A 19,102-nucleotide genomic window follows, 5' to 3' on the forward strand; every position below is an offset into this window, starting at 1 on the left:
TGACCAGTAGGCAGGTGGAAGGAGAGCAGTCTGGAGAAAAGATGCTGAGATATATTTGACTTTGGTCAATACTAAATGACCTGCATAGCTGGGTTTTAGTGCTGAGGAGCAGTTCCAGATTCATCATCTCAGATGTACTCAAACATGATTTAATTTTGTAGTGAGACTCCTTAATGATCTCCTGAAGGTCTTGGTTAGGCACTGGAATTTTCTATGAAGGTACCACAGGAGTAAACAGAAGCCTTAAGAAGATATAAAAGGAATGGCATAGTGACTGAGGAGCTAGCTATAGCTTTTTCTTCAGAGTACATTTCCTCTCAACTACTTTATCAGACTGAATTGTACTTCCAGGTCTATCTTTACCCTTACAGTCTTGGATATCTTTAAAAGTGTCAGTGCAGTTTCATGGGCCAATTGACTACAGGCAGATTGAAAAGCTGGATTCCCAGCAGTAGATATTTAAATTACTTCAGAATGTATAGAATTTTTTTGACTTTTGTGGTAGCTTGAATGATAAATTTTGCATACTTAAGCCATTATTTTATTCCTATAAATATCTGATAAATGCCAAAAATCTTTTGTGTATTTATTTGTTCTCTGAAAAGGCAAAAAGTCAGATTTTCCTAATAACTCAATAAAAGCAGAAATATTAACTCTAATACCTGCTTGTTTATTTACAAGAAATATTTTGAAGTATTCAAAGACTGTTCAAAAGTGTGCTTTTTGTTAGGAAGGGGTAGGTGAGAGCAATATTTTACTTAATTGTGAAATTTAATGAGCAAGTTCTGAAAATGAGTTTTCAGCCTGCATGTTCTGAAATGCCCATGATTTTACTTATTAACAGGAAAGGGAATATTTAAGTTTGGATACTTAAAAAATATTCATAAAAATTTTAGAATTTTATTTAAAAAATTAAAAATAGAAAAGACAAAAAATAGAAACCTTAAATTTACTTTTTTTAACAGCGTGTCTGAAAACAACTTTTGAAGATATTTAAATTAAATACTACTACAGTAAAATGCTAAATTCCGTTGAGATGTGCTAAAGGATGCTCCAATTTAAAAGTAAGAAATTGTAGCCAAAATCAACTTCTGCTTTCATTAAATCAAAAACCCCCCTAAAACCAAAAAAAACCCCACCCACCACCACCACCACCACCACCAAAGTAATTAATATGTAATGATATTTTTAGCACAGTTTTAACCAGATCAAACTTTATGGTTACAATTTCTATGCTATTTCTCAATTCAAGAGTTTATAAATATATTTTTCTGTGTTTGCGATCTTCTCTGTGTGTAATTTTAAGTTTTTTTCTTTCTTATCACCTGAATTTTAACAATACGAACAGATATAATTTTCCAATGGGATATATTTTGAAGAACTATCATGTGGTTTCCTGGAAAGATAATGCTGAAATATATATATTTTGGATATGAATTCTCCCAGACACCCTAACTCTGATTCAGGCCCTGTGAATTCTGTGAACATATATTTTGTTAGAAAGTCTGTCTGAATCCCTGACTGTCATGGCTTTACTGTTTCAGGCATCAGATTAGCAGAAGACTAATCTAGTACAGGCCACCAAATAAAGATGTGGTGAGCAGCCAAGACTGGGAAATCACATTGTTCCTGGCATGACTTCAGTTAAAAATCAGGTGGTAAAAGAAATATGCTATTGCCTACATGAAAAATTATAATTTTGAAAAGTTGGCTATTGTTGACCTAAATAATATTTGCCGCAGGATTATCTGGCAACAAATTCACTCATATTCTTTACGTATGAAACATTCTCAGTTTTCTTCAAGTTTCCTTCTAAACTGTATTCTTATATACTTAAAATAATTTTCTGATTCCAAAGACAGGCCGTGTCTTTTCTTCCTACCTTAAAAATACTAATTCTGAATATTATTCTTTCTAAATTGTCATAGTAAAATGAACTAATACATAGCACTTTTGAACCTTGTGGCTCAAAGAACTTTATAAATATCATCTTCAGTTTCCCTGGAGAGACAATAAAAGTAGCCAAGAACTTTTTGTGAAGACTTGATTCCGAATTCAAGAAATTAACAATTCATTATGTTTTTAATGAGATACCCTACAGTAGCAGTCAAAAATAGGTCCTAATGTCCATGACTCAATCTCATCAAAAGAAAGCAGCCGCTAACATCACAGTACTGAGAGCAAGGGTCAGAATTAACTAGCTTTTAAAAACGTCAATGCTATGGACTAGCAGCCCTATGGAGATATTCATCAGGGTTTCTTTGTTTGTTTTGGGGGGTTTTGTGTGTGTATGTTTTTGTTTTTTGTTTTGTTTTGGTTTGTTTTGTTTGCTTTTGTTTGCATTTAGTTTTGATTTTGTTTTTATTTAGTGAACCCAGAGTGTTGCCTTTAAATATACTTTTGCTCACATTCATCACTAAAGCCATGAAATTAAACTCAAAGCACCAGACAATGCTTTGAAAGTGTATTTAGAGTACTGACAGACTTCAGTGTCTTAGAAAGAGTGATTAATTGGAGGCATTTAAAATCTTCAAAAATATATCAGTGCCTTTTAATTTCAAGCTTCTTTTTGATACCTAAATTCTTCCTTGTAGTGCAGAATGGCGGTAATAGATGATCTAAAGGGTGTCTCTGGTGGCCTGCTTTTCTGCTAACTTGCCTGTGCAGCAAGAAAAGGCTTTCTGCTTGAAACCTTCTGATCTAAAAGACTAGAACTTACTCCAGGGAACTGGAGAGACAGCTATGTGGTGATAGTTAGATCCTGTTTCCTTCGCTGCCACTTTTCACTGACTATAGCAGACAAGAGTTAGATGAGTACACCAAAATACAACAGAAGTTATTATTACCTGACACCTAAACATCAGAGGAATAGCTTCCTTCCTGGTTTGTTCTAAGTAGGGAAAAGAAAATCAGCAGATTTGAGGGCTATCCTTGTGCCTTTCTGTATTTATTTATGTTACAGCTCAGCAGCAGACATGAGAACCAAGCTGCTGTCCTTTCCTGTGCTGAGGATCAGAGAACCCCATGATGAACTCAGACTGTTGAAAGGCAGTAATGCAAAGTTCAATTTTTAGGCAACACTTTCTCCCAGAAGAGATATTTAGAAACTGAGTGACCAGGGCTCTTTAGGGTCCATGGGGTGTACACTAGAGTCTTACCAACACTTGCCTACCCAAAGAGTTGCAATTAGAACCTACTTTGTCATTACAATCCACAGCTACACAAGAACCATGATCCAGAATTCTTCCCCATGTATTATTCTTTCCTTTTTTCAATGCTACATTGCTGCTGTGTATTTGGTGTATAATTAACTGCACAAAGACCACAAGTCAATTCACTCTAAAGTCTGGTGGTAAGACAGCGCTTAGAGGGAAAATGTGTTCAAGGTTTCACATTTAATCAAGTAAAATTTCACATAAGATACTCTTTATGACTGAGATTGATAGTAGAGGGTTAAAATGATTTCTAGGGTAGCCAGGCTGGGAGGGAGGCAAACACCTGTGTGACTGCAGCTAGGTTGTTATGCTCATGCTATTGTTTCAGCTAAATCAAGTATAGCTTTGCCTAGGTAACAAATCAAAGGGGGAGGGCAGGGGATAAGTATGATTCTATGTAGGCCTTAAGATTAGATGTTCTCTACTTAGGACAGATAAAACTGTACCGAATCATAGATGACATGATTTTCAATTGTCTGATAATCAAATATGATTATTATCCTATACCAGAATCATGAGAATTGATTGTCACAAATTCATACTCGGGTAAAATCAATGGAACAATGGGATTTAATAATTAACATGTATACTTATGTAACAACAAAGTATAAAACCTTGTCTGTTCTGATTTTTGGAGAGCCAAGATTTGGGTCTCAGACCCCTGGCTCCGAGAGCTCTCAATAAAGCACTGGCATAATCATCTCCAGTGATTATGTGTTTTTACGATGCTAACAAGATGAGGGTGGTAGAGAACAGTAGAAAAAGTGCACATCTCTTTTCTTCCCAAACCAGGATTCTTTTTTAAACTGGGAGAAAGTACAGCAGAATTCTGCAATAACCATCTTAAATAGGCTTCCACCCAGACTCACATATACCCATGTGTAGACACAAAATGCATTGGAACATCTCTAGCTTAGTGCTGTTTCATGCCTAATTCTCCTAATTGACATGATTAGTGATAGGGAACAGTTAGCTAAATGAATGGTCTCACTCTTTATAATGAAGCTAGCTTTGCACTTGTGAGCTTTTTGCCATTAGTCTCTTGGAATGATTCTCCAACTCGTAATGTCTGCCTGGAACTGGTACACACAAAACATAGAGCTGGATTCCAATGTCACTATGATTACTGGTTGGGAATTCTCATGTTATCAGACTTCAGAGCTGGCAGTGCAGCTTTACAGACGTGTTCTTTAAAATAAAAGATGAATAAGCTATAATGACATTGGATATGTGTAAGGTCACACTTACTTGTTGCCACAGGCCAGGAAGGTGTGATTGTAGCTTAATTCTGGATGTTTGGAGAGAGACTTGTCTAGGCTAATGGAAAACTAAAAAGCTGGAATCTTTCCCAGTTAACAGGGAAGAGACAGCTTTGTCAACTCCAAACTATTTTCTTTATAGCCCTATTCAAACATACATAAAATAATTCATTACCAAAACAGAAAAAAAAAATCCCCAAAAGACTAACAAAAATCATTTTATACATTCTAAAAGTCTGGATTTCTTTTTAAATTTAGTTTCAATATCACATTGTTCATGGTTCTAAATGTGACATTGTATTTATATTTTACTGTCAAAGAATTTTAAACACTGGCATTGTATGCTTTGTCTTTCCTCAAGCTTCATAATCAACTTTTTTAATGATGTTATAACAGAAAATTTGAAACAAAAGGACTTTGTTCTTACATGGCTGCAAAAGATAATTTTCAGTCTCAGTGTTTGATTTATTCTGTGATCATACAATCAAATCACAGGATATATTGAGTTGGAAGGGGCCCATGAGGGTCATTGAGCCCTGCAGACACCTCAAGAACCCATCATGTGCTTGGCAGCACTGTCCAAGTGCTTCTTGTACTCAGACAAGCTTGGTGCTATGACTGCTTGCCTGGGGAGTCTGTTCCAGTGCCCAACCACCCTCTAGGTGAAGAACCTTTTTCTGATATCAAACCTAAACCTCTTCCAACCCTGCTTCCTTGAGTCCTGAAGCTGGTCATGAGGCAGAAGAGATCTATACCTCCCTCTCTGCTTCCCCTCATGAGGATGTTTCCCTCTCTGCTTCCCCTCATGAGGATGTTTAAGACTGCAATGAGGTTTCCCCTCAGTCTCCTCCAGGCTGAACAGAAAAAGTGACCTCAGCTTCCCCTCCTGACCTTTTGCCATCCTCATGGCCCTCTGGATACTAATAGTTTAATGACTTTTTTCTGTTGTGGCACCCAAAACTGCCCCCACTACTCAAGGTGAGGCTGAACCAGTGCAGAGCAGAGCAGGACAATCCCCTCCCTAGCCAGCCTGGTGATGATGTGCCTGGTGTACCACAGGACATGGGTGCATTCTGCATATATTTGTATAGCTGTAAAACAACATAAATTTTCCCATTTAGATATAGAAAGATATAAAGGAAAAAAAATGTCAGAAGGTAACATTGTCTCCTCTTTCTAGATACAGCTGTTGCTTTAGCAGTTACAAGGTCATTTAAAAGTCAGCATGATATGAGAACAACACAAAGAATGGCTGATATTGTCTAAAGCTACTTGAAACACATTGCTGAAAAGTTCTTAGATCTGAAACCAAACATCATTTCAATCACACAAAAAAAGAATAAAGATGGAATTGTGGTATTTGACTATATCAGAAAAAATGTCTATAGAAACAGATTATTAGTTAAAAGAAAGTGATGACACAGAACCAGGCATAGTTCCAGTTTATAGGGGTTAATATATGTTACTTTAAAAATATCTTTAAAAATCTAATAACATACCGAAGCACCTAGCATAGATCCTTGAACTGGTGGATGCAAACAGAATTCCAGATCACTTCAGGAGGAACACTTTTCTCCTAATTTTACAAACCTGGATAATACTGTCACTGCACTTTGATTTGTCCCAGCCCACAGCAGCTAAGTTTTGCTCTCCCAACCCTGCTCTACTGTTCTGCATATCTTGTGCCTTATCTGAGTCCCTTAGAGCTAAACTTATATAAAGCCTTTATTTAGTGGGCTTGTGTTTACCAAGCCAACAGCACCTAAGCACCTTTCCTGGTGGTTCACACCAGGTGCAATTTTGATGCTGTTTGGCCAAATGAAACTCCTAACTGTTAGATACCCTGCATGTCTTTGAGCCCTTCAGAGAAAGGTTTTGTTTAGCCAATAGTTCCTGACCTTAAGTTTCTAGAAGGGAATGTGTTTTCTTGTGAGTAAAATGGAGTGTAAGGTATGAGCCCTGAAGGATTTAATCCCTGATTTGAAGAACATTAAGGAAACTGGGTTAGTTACTAGCTGGTATGTCTCCAGTCTTTGTGCAGAAGGGTTCCAGACTGAAAAACTTTCTATTAAGGTACATTTGCGTTTTTCACTCTTCACGCGTAGTGACTATGTTTGATTGCAGCATTGTACACCTACACTATGTACTATTTTACACCTACAATATGCAGCCCGTATAAGTTTTGCTGCATGTCAATTCATGTGAAAAAAGACAGCAATGTGCACTTAATTTCCACTGTCAGGAGGCTGCAGGGTATGCAGGCTGTAAAGCACTGCTGAATACACTTATCTGAAAAATAAAACAGTTACAGTGACCAGAGGCAATATATCCCAGCAGAGATTTACAGTCCTGCACCAATTTTGCTTTCTGTTTTCTGGGAACTTTTCTAGCTCTTCAAAACTGTTTCTAAATTACATTTATAATATTTCTAACTTACTATTTACTTTTTTTTCCCACATTATTTTTGTAATTGTCCCACACTTCCAGTAGTTCTAAGAGTTTTGTGCAACATTACTGTACTTACATGTGATTACAGCAATGTTTCAAGACAGTGTAAATTTTGTGTTTTTATATAAGCTAAAATAACAAAAAAGAGACTTGTTGATTATTACCTATTAAATGAACTAGGCATTCTAATTTACCTGAACCTGTCGCAGTCTGGATAGATATTCTGTTTGGCTAAATTATTAAATCACATTTATTTCTAGAGCATCTGTACGACGTCAAGAAGATAGCTGAGAAAATAACACATATCTGTCACATTAATTTCTATTTTTTTATGTAGAAAAGAAATATTATTTTAATAATAATTTTCATAAATTTACAGCTAGATTTGTGCTAGAAAATAGTGAAGTAAGGACAAGAAATGTAGGAAGCTATGAAAAATTAAAGTTTAATAGAAGGAAAATCAGAAAAGTTAATTTATATCAAAATACCATTGTACATTTTTTTTTCTCTGAAATGATAGGGAATTCATGTACTATGAGTTGAATGACCAGCATTCTAAAATGTTGCATGATGAAAAACATCAGTAGTGTAAAATTATTTGCATGACAATGTATTAAATTTAATTTAAACTAATATTATTTTACCTGTAGTGGTTTGAAAGCAAAACAAATGAGAGGCTCCAAGTCAGAGATACAATTTGATAGGGAAAAAAAGGAAAGAAAGTAAAATAAAATAGATGCAATAATACAAAAGACCACTGACAGAGTCAGAATACAACCTGAGTGGAGTGATGGAAGCAGTCCAGATGAGATGGTCTTCCTGAAGCAGTGATCCTGTAGAAAGGTCAGGTAGCTCGGGTCCTCTGGGAATCCAGTGGGTAAGTGCCCCTCTGGTGTTCAGAGTCTCAGCTTATATCCAGGCTGGAATGCTTGGTTCCTCCCTCTGGGCAGAGCATCTCACAATGGGATGGTGAGTCATGTGATAAGGCCTGATGGGCCCATTAACAGGAGGTAGTCCAGGAGGGGGTTATCTGTGAGCTGTGTGGCAAAGGTGCTGATGGGCCCATTAACAGAAGACAAGCCAGAGTGGAGGAGGCAGGGAGCACTGCCTCACCTGGTTTCAACAGTTCATGAAGATGGTGATAGAATATACTTCAACCCAGGACATTACCATTCTGAAGGACAACCATTGAGTCAATTTGTGGGCTCAGAATGGCTGAATGACATTGCTAAATTGAAGGGTTTATATGGAATATGTGATTTTCATACCCTGAGAAGGATAAATTCTCCTAAGGTTTTCTTTACTAGAAAGATATTCTTTCTACTCTGTAAGTAGTCTATTTCTTTCAGTCATTCTTTTAAGTTTTTTATACTGCTATTAAATAGGTAATGTTCTGGCAATATATTTGCTTGATGTTTTCTGATTCCATCTTCTCAGTAGACATGTCATCTTTTGGTATTTCTCACTCTTTTACTGTATTTTTCTTAATTTTTTAAAACTTATTACACAGTCAGCTTTTTGTCTTTCACGTATATAAAGAATAATTTAGGCTGAAGTCTTCAAGGTCTTAAAGAGTTTTAACTCTATTTGAGCAGTTTATGTTTTGTTGGCATGGCTTCATATTGAGATAGCTTATTTACTAATTGAGTACCTATTATAATTGAAATAATCAAGTATGCAAACAGGAGATTAGTCTCAGCAGTACAATTATGTTCCTATCATTCACATTTTAAAGTCATATTTCTAAGACAGGTGGGTTTCAGTGTTTGATTCTAAGTTTCTTCTTTCACATTTTTGTAAACTTCAGCCTCTTTGACCACAACAAAGTCCTTTATTTAATGATAAAATCCATAGGTTTTCCAGCACAATGATATTGGCTTTTTGAATGGCTGCAAGAGAATGTGTGATTTGTGAGTAGTACAGATAATCTATTTAAAATATAAAAAAAAATTATCATATTTAATAAATTGGTTAGCCTGAAATCAAGAGTCCAAGAATTTTAGGAAATGTTATTTACATTCAAAGGGCTATGCTAGTATTGTCTGCTATGTGACTGGATTTGTCTTGCTTTATTAGTTCCATCTAAGTGAGATGCTTTCTTAGTGCCATCTAAAATTAGGCAGGTTTCCAGGGATGTCAGTGAAGAGAGATAGGCACTCCAACTGACAATTCATCCTTGCTATCTTGGACATGTATAGTAGGATGGGGTGAATCACCTTCTCTAAGTGCCTAGAGGAATACCAGATGATGATATGGATTAGTCACCTGATTTTAGACAGTTAAAGCAAGATAAAGTGAAATCTGATGCATGGTGTCCAATGTAGTTACTGCACCACTCTTCTTTATAGGCACAAAGGGTAAAAGATTTTGTCAGCTGAAGATAATGTATGGTCTGAACTGTTTATCAGTTCCTTGACCTGGGTTGCAATAACCAGTATGATTCCTGAATTAAGCAGGTGGATGGCATAGCTCCTGTGGTGACTGGAGTCTGGCAGCTCACTGTGATAAAAGCAAGAGAAAAGCTGTCTTCTGTGGCTACTCTTGTAAAAGAAGGCAAGCAGAGCATTCAGTTTTTGTCCTTCAACGCAAGCAAATGGGAAATCCAGTACTTAGTGCCTAAAAGGTACTGGCATTCCCATGCCTCTCTGTAGGAGTCAATCACATGTGATTGAGGAATTAGCATTTTTTAAAGAGTTCCTTGTGTAAGTACATTTTCAACACTTTACAATATTGGAATTTATTGGCAGTTTTATACTCTGAATACAGTGGAAGTAATAAAAAATGCTCTGGAATAATAAAATGAAGGGTAAACATTTTTTCCTTCTGAAAAGAAAATGGACCCGTAAGAAAGTAAATATCTTAAAAATTAAAACTCAGAGTATTTCTATTTTTCATTTCTAGACTGTTGTGAATGATTTCCTAACTGTAGATTTCATACTAATCTTAAAACATTTGAGAAAAAAAAAATCATGGTATTTTGAGGATCATTACAATTTCTTTCTATTTTTTTTCTTTTATGATAGAAAAATCAAAGAGCTTTAAAGGGTTTTCCCAGAAGCAGTTCAAAAAGTGAGTATGCTTTTCTTTACTTTGGTTGGTTTCGTTTTGGTTTTTGTTTCAAAGTAACATTCCCTTTTAATTTCTGATTGCCTTTTTACATGCATACTGGAGCAAACCTAAATTTTAGTTATAAGCTACCATTTTTTTGCAGTAAATCACAGTGTTACTTTATAAAGCCACAAGAAATGCTGTGTACGGGTTCTTTCTCTGGCACTGTGAACTTTTAGTGGCTAGAAAATGTGCTTTCAAGTGTAATTGTAATAAAATGAGAAATACATGATATCAGTTTGAATTCTAAAATTTTGATCAGTGTGTGTTTATTACAAGTTTATGAAATCTCTTACACCTTACCTTTTGTTAATTCCTTACTGTTTGATGAAAACAGATTTAGTGCATAGATTAAACCATGGAATAGGCATAAGACTTTGTACAATTTTGCAACATGCTTATATTTAATGTACGGACAGATAAGGAAATCTATCAAGTAAGTAAATACCTTTTGACTTTTCATAAAGGTTATTATTACCTTCTTGCTTAGTATGTTGGCAATATAGAGAAAATGAAATAAGTTTACAATTCATTGTTTTGTTGAAAAAATCTATTTATTTTAATCCATTGAAAAAATAGTATGATAAAATCTTACTATATCTTAAGAACAAATAAAGTAGTCCAAGCTCCTAGAACTTAAAAAGTTAAGGGAAAATACCACTATAGAAATAAATAAATTATAAAAAGAGAGAGAAATGTAAGGGAAAAAATAATAAAAAATTAAATAGTGGGGAGGAAAAGGCAGAAAAATGAGGGAAGAAACAAACAAAAAAGGTGATTGTCTCCATACAACCATTGCATAATGGTACAAATTAAAACTTTAAGCAGGACAAAATGGCAATTTTGTAAAAAAGCCCCCAACAAAACCAAAACATCCAACTGATTGTCTTCAGCTTTCATTTCTGCATCCTTGTGAAAGTATTCTGTATACTAAGTGACCCTGCTCTGATTCAACTGATCTAGTTTAAGACAAATTTTGTCCAAGGAAGAACTTCATATAATCTTGTAGCCATGATGAATTTTTTTATCATTTAGGCAGTTCTCTGCCTGCTGAAAAAAACTCAGTTCCTTTTACATACTGCTCTCCAGTAGAAGTTAGAAGATTTTAGATGGTATGTCCTGTCAGTAGCAGCTTCAAGGATTATCTTCATGAGATCCTTGAATATTGTTTAGGTTTTGAATATTTTAAATCTAGGAATAAGCCCTAAAAATGTAGATGAAAGAATGAGTTGAATGAGGCTTTTATGCCCACACACATGAACACATGCACAAACATAAAATCTGGTTCTATGAACTCAGTGGGTTCTAGTCACAATCAAAATACTGAGGTCAAAAGGGTAAAGCCATTTCTTCCATTGTATGTAGCACAAGTTGCTCCAGACATCTGCACATTCATTTCAGTAGATCAACTCATCAAACTTGTGCTCACTTTTTAAATTAGTGAAAGTACTTATAATGAATCCCACACCTTGGAAAGGATGAATAAAAAAGGCATTTTCTGTTCAAAGGGGTAAGATATATATTTGGAAATGGAAGTTGATACTGCTGAGCTCTGCAGATAAATTACTTACTCTGGCCATATAGTAATATGACAACAACATGAGAAACTGCTGAATGTTTCTTAAATCAAAGAGAAACTAAAGTCTAAGCAGATGGCTAACCCTGATTTACAGCTGCTGTAGCAAGACAATGGTGAAAAAATATTTTTTAGATAGGAAAAATAAACTTGCAACTTTTTGGATCCCTAACTCAAGAGGAATTACCTTGGTAATCCTGCCACAAATATCAAGATAGGGATACCATGAAAGAAGAATGAACCCAATAGGGTAAGAATGACCAGAAGAAGGTGGTTTTGGTTTTTATTTAAATTTATTTTGGCAAAGGTTCATAACTGGTGAAGAGACTAGAAGAGGAAAGCAGGAGTAAATTATACATAAAGCAAAACAAATCCTGTTATTGGTGTGGGTCAGGAGTTCTTGCAAAGTAGTTCTGTGTTTAACCATGGTGATTTGGACATTTTATTCTGCATTTTCCTGATTTGTTCCTGTCATCAGGAAGGACCTGACATGATCTCCTTTGCACTGGTGAATGAATACTTAGAACTCTTTTTCTAGACTGGACAGGAGGACCTGGAGAGTGTAACCCAACATCCCTTCCTCACCTCCTTAACAGGACACACAGTCAGGACTATCAACTATTGTTTTGTTTGGTAACCAGAAGAACCAAAATTCAAAGGAAATATTGCTCGGGTTTTATTGACTTTTTTAGCTGGGTTTTTTGCTTCTCCTCAAATTTAATATTTTTAGTGTAGTGATTGATTCAGGATGGATGACAATTCCAGTCAGCCATTTGAAGGTTTTAACACCTTTAGAAAAGGATAAATGCTGAAATAAGTGGCAGTATTTTTACAGGATTAACAGAAAAATATAAAAACTTCTATCATTTTCTTCCTCTCTTTCCCTCCCCCTGAAACTATTAAACTGAGCTGTTGAACACATAATACACCATTATGACTATATAATATTCCTTCCAAAAATTTTAGTCTAGATTAACTAGCCCTGTTACAACACCACTCCCCCCCTAAAACTCCCATAAAAGTATTATAAAGAGCCACGTTGTTTTGAGGTACAACACAGTGAAAACAAATTCTTCAAAGACTTCTTTATTTGCTTTCACCTGGGAAACCTATCATAGCTTTTTCAGCTGCAATAAATGAATACTAATTTCATTGTCAGCAGGAATTCAGCTTTTCATTATTTAGATAAATTCACCTCTGTATTATAACTGTAACCCAGTGATGTCATGAACTGAAAATGATGAAAAGCTGGATCCTTTTCAGACATATGAAAGCAGTATCATATAAGAAGCACAAAGCACTTCTACCTGTGGAGTTTACTAATGGCTTCTAGATGAAATGGGAGCAAATTGGCAATGAAGAATCCAGGTTAAAGAGTAGAAATTCATAAACTTGCAAATCAGGACAGTGCTAGAATGTAAGTCAATGGGAAAAATGAACAGCCTGTTCTAATTATCACCTCCATTCTAATCCTGTCTGCTTTCCTAATTTTAATCACTTCCTGTATAAAAATACAGCTTTTGGTCATTAAGCAATATTTTTGCTCTCTGATTTTGCTTGTACCCTCTCTCTTACACAGAACTTGACCATTATCTGGGCTAATTCCATATGGGTTCTAGTCATGTACTGAAGTTTTTACTTCCTTCTCAACACACTCACAGCTTCCTTTTATAATAATCTCTGCCTTAACTCTTCAATTTTTCTCTGTGCCAGCCACTTTTTCTTCTACTTCCCTGGTGAAAATAAAGTTTCACATAAAGAAGTAGTCAATCCTAATCAGTACAAGGGGATCTCCAGCTATTATTTGATTAGTCAGCTTGCTTTAATTCACTGATCTGCACTCTTTCTTTGTCATATCTTGATTTCAGCTTAAGCCCTATCATCCACAAATAAAACACCATGAAACTCAGCTGCTGGTGCGGTGAGGAGTTGTCATACGCAAAGACGGCTGGCCATACTTCCTTCCATAAGTCAGGATTTTCATGATACACTCCAGGTAGGGAATAGCAGAAACTGCAATTGATGATGTAGAAATGATTTACTGAAATTACTTAACTTCTGTTCTAAGGCTTGAAAACATGGTTTGAGGGAGTGGGAGGGGCTGAATGTATTTCTGCTTGATTTAGTTTGGTTGGATTTGTTTTTAAAGTAAAGGTAGACAATTACCTTGACCATAAAAATGACATTTATTATGTAGTTATTATTATGTGCTTACTAAATGACACCAAAATATTATTATCTCTGCCTTCAAAAGAGAGCAACCAGGATGAAGAATGAAAAGGAGCACAGAGCATCTGGGTGTAATCTCTCTTATTTGACAATAAAATCTCTAAGAGAGACAACTTACTGCTTTAGAGAGTCTACTTAATGTCATCCTTAAGGCATGCCTTTAAAAAGATTCTGTTGTAATAAGATAGCCCAAAGAGTGAGTACATGATCATCAGGTTTAAATACCTGTTTTATTGAGTATTTGAACAGGAGGAGAAAAAATCCAAGAAAAATACATCTTTATGTTGAGAAAAAGGCGTGGCAAAAATCCCAGGATGATAATAGCAACTGCCATATCCCAGGAATGGCCTCATCCTCCACCAGCTATATCATTAAGAGTCAACACTGATGAACACCAGTCTTTTTGTGCACAGTAGGAATGACAGAATAGAGAGCTTTTTTCCTGAGTACAGGGTGGAATAAACTTCAAAGTGTCTGCTGCCACTTTTCCTAATGGTTACTGCTGTCATTTTATATAGCAGGTTTATCTGGAGGCTACAGTCAAGTGGCAGAATCCTGTTGTGCAAATACTGCAGAAAAATGCAATCAAAATATTTCTATCTCCAACTTCTCCATAAAAATGTGCATGTTTCACTCTACCCATTTTGTCTAAGCACATAATGTCAGAAATCAGAATTTCAGAGTCTGAAGGACCTTATTGTGGCCATGACAAAAGGCATGGTCTGTTCTTCCTCAGAACAGCATTTTGCCTTTTGGAGCCTGGGTGCCACCTTTCCTTGGTATTCAAACTGACATTATAGATAGGAAGCTTACATAAGCACACTTCCCAGGCAGTTTGTGTTCTTTGACTTCATTTAGGTTAGGATCTGTTCATAAGGACTATTATTACTTCAGTAATGAATGAATGTAATTTTAAGGTCTTTAAAAGCATTGTATTAGGAAAGATTTGAATATTTCTGAGGGAAAAAAATGTAAGTGTTCCTGATGAACCACAGTTTTTAAGGCCTCCAGATAAACCTGCTCTATAAAATGAAACTGAGCATATAACTTCAGCGTGATTGTCTTAACTATTTTGGGATCTACTCATTAACTGAATTATTTCAAAAATTGATTTCATTCTGTTGCTGTGAAAAAACATGTCCTCTTTTTTTTTGTTTACCTTACATAGATCACAGATCTACATTAAGGAGACCTATACTTCTAATCAATCTCACCTCTGTTTCCTAGAATAACAGATTAGTTGTTTCTGTTTGTTTCCACTTGACTCCTCTATCCAGAGCCACCATCTTCTGGAAAAGTTGTTGATATGTCATATTGAGGTTGCTTGAAAAGAGCTGTTTTGTGAAGGCTGCTGTATTTGTTGCTAGGGATGTCAAAAGGAAGAACATTTTCCATGCTGCTAGAGAATAAAGGCTGCTAGAGTGTACAGTTCTGCAAGGAAGAATTACGTTGATTTAAATATATTTGAGCTCTTTTCCCTTCCCATATTTTTGTCTGTAATTTCAGTTTTGTTTTCTACTACAGGATACTCTTACACTAATTGCATACTATCAAGCAAGAATTTTCTCTTAATATTAATTACACAAAGAGTGAAATAGAAGATAATGGGAAATATCCACATAGAAGCTACCATCAACTGAAAATTTGAAAATATGTTGTTTTTAAGAACTGCCTTATAATTTTGTTAATTATAAAGTTTTTTTACAAATGAGGAGAATGAAAACAAAAACTATTATTTCTAAATTCTACAGAAAAAATTTAATTGTGTGAGAGTAAAATAAATTACTTTCATTAATTTCCTCCAAGTTCTTGCATCTGCCTTAACCAGTTTCTTTTGGGATAAGACAAAGTATATTAATAGTTGCACACTACACAAAATGCGCAAACAAAATTAAAAAGAAAAGGGAAAAAAAAAAAAGAAAAAAGAAAACAACACAGTAACTTTTTCACTTTCCTGCAGTCAAGTTCTTGGAAACAAAATAGTGAACATGGTATTGCTTTCCATGCGCCAGTTTGGCCCTAACTGTTATACCAGCTGCTTTGCTAAGTCAGGCTCTTAATAGATGGCAAGTAAAATGAAGAAGATTGAAGACAGGTGAGAAGAAAAAGGCAGAAGTAGAAATCAACACAGCAGGGAGGAAAGGGCAGAAAACTTATGTTCACATTTTAGGAAGATCTTCAGATGCAGACATATAGATGATATGGTGACTGGTCCCTTCCCTTATTTTGTCTGCAGAGGATGTCTCAGAAGATCAAGGAAGAAAACCCAGCCATTAAAAAAGAACTGCAGATTTTAACATTCTGAGGCAGCTGTTAAAGCTCATGATTAAGCAGTCTTATGAGATATATATTTAGATATATATATAGATATATGTGCATGTCTATATATATCTCCTGACATGAAGCATATTCTGGTTAATGAATTTTAATTATTTTATAACTGATACAAGTGTTTGTGATCATCTGCCAGATCCCTCGCAACCTATGGCTGAAATAGAAAGTGGTTTGATAGCTATCAATTTGCAACAGCAAGGTAGGTGTTACTTGCTGTAAAAACTGAGTAATAAACCTGAGGGCTCTTTCCAGATTTTTATCAAAGTCCCTTCACCTCGAAATTCTACTTTGTGGGAGATTAAGTACTCCATTGGACCGGATGCATTCATAAGGCATGAAAATGCTCTTCAATGGTTCATGGTCTAAAAAATTCAGAAAAAAATACTCTAGACACTTATAAAGCAAAAGAGAGAGCAAGACAATTTTCCAAATTAGGTTCCAAATTAGGAACTTCTTTAGTTATCAAACAGCTTTAATTCTGAGGATCACAGAAGATTTAAAGGGACAAATAATTTAAAGGAATATGGGGCAGAACATAACTATTGGATTATTTGTTTGATTGATTGACTGATTGTTTGTTGGGGTGTGGGATTTTTTTTTGCTTTACCTCTGAGGAGATTGTGACTAATACACTAGAATTAATTATTAATGAGCAATACAAACTTAATAAAGAAACCAAATTGAAAATGTTATTGGGTAGTTTTAGAATCAAATTATGGATGTTAGACCTCTTCACTGTCTTCTAAACTCAAAAATTTATCACGACCTTGACAAATGAGTATACAATATTATTATTTTCTGTCTGTCTGTGAGAAAGAAAAAATTAAAAAGACATTTTAGTTCCTTAAGAAAAACCAAATGTGTAATATTTGGATGTGATGTAGGGAACACCTTCCTTCTTCATTTTCTTAGCTTTAATGGCCTACTATATACAATTTATGAAAACATATTAATTCCGATGAAATGTTCTTTATGGTATTTCCATATTTGTTTTTGCTTTCACTGCATAAGGAATGAATTATATTTTAACTCCAGAGAAATAATCCATATATAATTAATTCTTGCACTGAACATCTGTGATTTTTCCACTTTTTTACTCAGCCATAGAGATAAAAAGGGTTGTACTAAATAGATAAAAATAATTTGAATGAACAGAGAGGATGCTGACAAGTCCAAATCTTTTTTATTATTATTTTAATTTGACACATCATGTCACACCATGCAGTCATGAAATACTCTTCATCTTCTTTTATATTTCAGACTGAGCAGTCAAGGTTATTTCAGGAGAGACTGAAGGAATCTGAATCATACTTTTCACAGGACTGCCTTACACCTAATTATTTTTAGTAGAGGGAGGCAAATATTTTGAGAAAGAATAATATCTTTCTCTGGAACTAAAAATCCAAATCCTTTTATTTAAAACATGTTTTAGACATGAAAATTCTACTCAGCATTGGCTGAATTATTTCCTGTTATATATTAACAAACAAACAAACAAACAAAACTCAGCAAAAAGCCCAAACAAACAAACAAACAAACCACAAAAACCCGCAACAAAACCAAATGCAAAACAATCCTGCAATTATTTTAGTTCAATGGACAAATTTTGCCCCGTGGTGGAATTTTACTCCTTGACTTCACAGTATTTACTACTATTTTTTAAAGAGAATCCTAAAGCAATTTGCAAATCAAACACATGAAAATTTAATCCTTTCCACTGAAGTGTAACCACTTGGAATGTGTTGATTTATGGTAATGTAACAGAAGTTATGAAGACTGCAACTGTCTAACTTGAATTGGAGAGTAAACTGATTTACTCAAAATAGAATTTAACCAGCACACTGGAATTAACAACTCCGTACTTATTAGAAGTGTCACAAGTGCCTTGATTACTATAGCTTATGAGAATATTAATTTTGCACTTTAAATGAAAGATTGAAATTCTGGCTAAACTGATTCCTATTTTTCTTTGAGGAGGTTGTTTTCGTAAAGTATAACTGTGTCATTAAATTATTAATTGAAGTTGTCATTAATTCCATTCTTTTAAAGATGTTACAGACAATTGAAAAAAAAAACAAATCTGAGATTAGCTGCTTTGGTCAGAGCATGCTGTTAATAATACCAAGGTTGTGGGTTTGATCCCTCTGAGGGCCATTCCCTTAAGAGTTAGATTTGATGATCCTTGTGGGTCACTTCCAACTCAAAATATCCTGTGAAATCTGTGAAACAGCAAAATCAAAGCCAAAAAATTTGAACATGTTCTTAAAATGTTTTTCATCTTATTCAGACCTATAAATACTTATATCCACTCAGCATATACGCATGGTAGATGGAACACATTAAATTAAATCTTAAGTCGTAGGTGTCCTTATTGTATACCTATCTCTTTTATTGACAAGTTTTCTATTGCCTAACCTGGTCTGTGGAATGTCTGCTGTTGTAACACTTATTTTCTTGGATAATTGCAATATTTTAATATTAAGTCCAAACTAAAAACTACCTATAGCAATGCAATAGGATGATGCACAAGCTGAAAGATTGCACAGCCAAGTAAATACCATCTTCATGAGACACAGTCTACTGAACAGGACATATTTAATGAGAGCTTGGTCTTTCCACAGATGTTAAATTCATGTCCTTTTGGGTGATTTGGTTTTGTACGTGAAAAACTAGAAATAATTTTTGTCTTCTGATAGGTTTAATAAATGCATTTATTTAGACTAGAAGGATGAGTAGATCTGACACTGAAAACTAGAACAGAGCCAGCTTTGTAGATATTGAGCTGCCTTCCTGCAGACAGTTGCAATATTGCAGCTTACAATACTGTCAATGTCAGCTTGCCAGATGCCTGGAGGAGTGTCAGCTTGGGTTATCTTTTATGTAATTGTCATTATAACAAACCCAAGGGCTTGAAATACAGTTTCCACTATTTC

The 19,102-nt window shown here is 35.0% G+C and overlaps 1 long non-coding RNA gene across 2 annotated transcripts; it reads left to right on the forward strand.

Moving 5' to 3' along the window:
* Positions 1 to 12,845: 12,845 nt before the first annotated feature.
* LOC136287780 (uncharacterized) lies at positions 12,846 to 16,878 on the forward strand. Of its 2 annotated transcripts, none has more exons than XR_010720323.1 (3): positions 12,846 to 13,023; positions 13,475 to 13,602; positions 16,072 to 16,878. It is a non-coding gene; the product is annotated as an uncharacterized lncRNA (long non-coding RNA). The 2 variants fall into 2 exon arrangements; XR_010720324.1 differs by lacking the exon at positions 16,072 to 16,878 and adding an exon at positions 13,861 to 13,918.
* Positions 16,879 to 19,102: the final 2,224 nt, after the last annotated feature.

Source organism: Chamaea fasciata, unplaced genomic scaffold (assembly GCF_029207755.1).
Source record: "Chamaea fasciata isolate MVZ Bird 193981 ecotype frontalis unplaced genomic scaffold, bChaFas1.0.hap1 SCAF_3, whole genome shotgun sequence".
Lineage (NCBI taxonomy): Eukaryota > Metazoa > Chordata > Aves > Passeriformes > Sylviidae > Chamaea > Chamaea fasciata.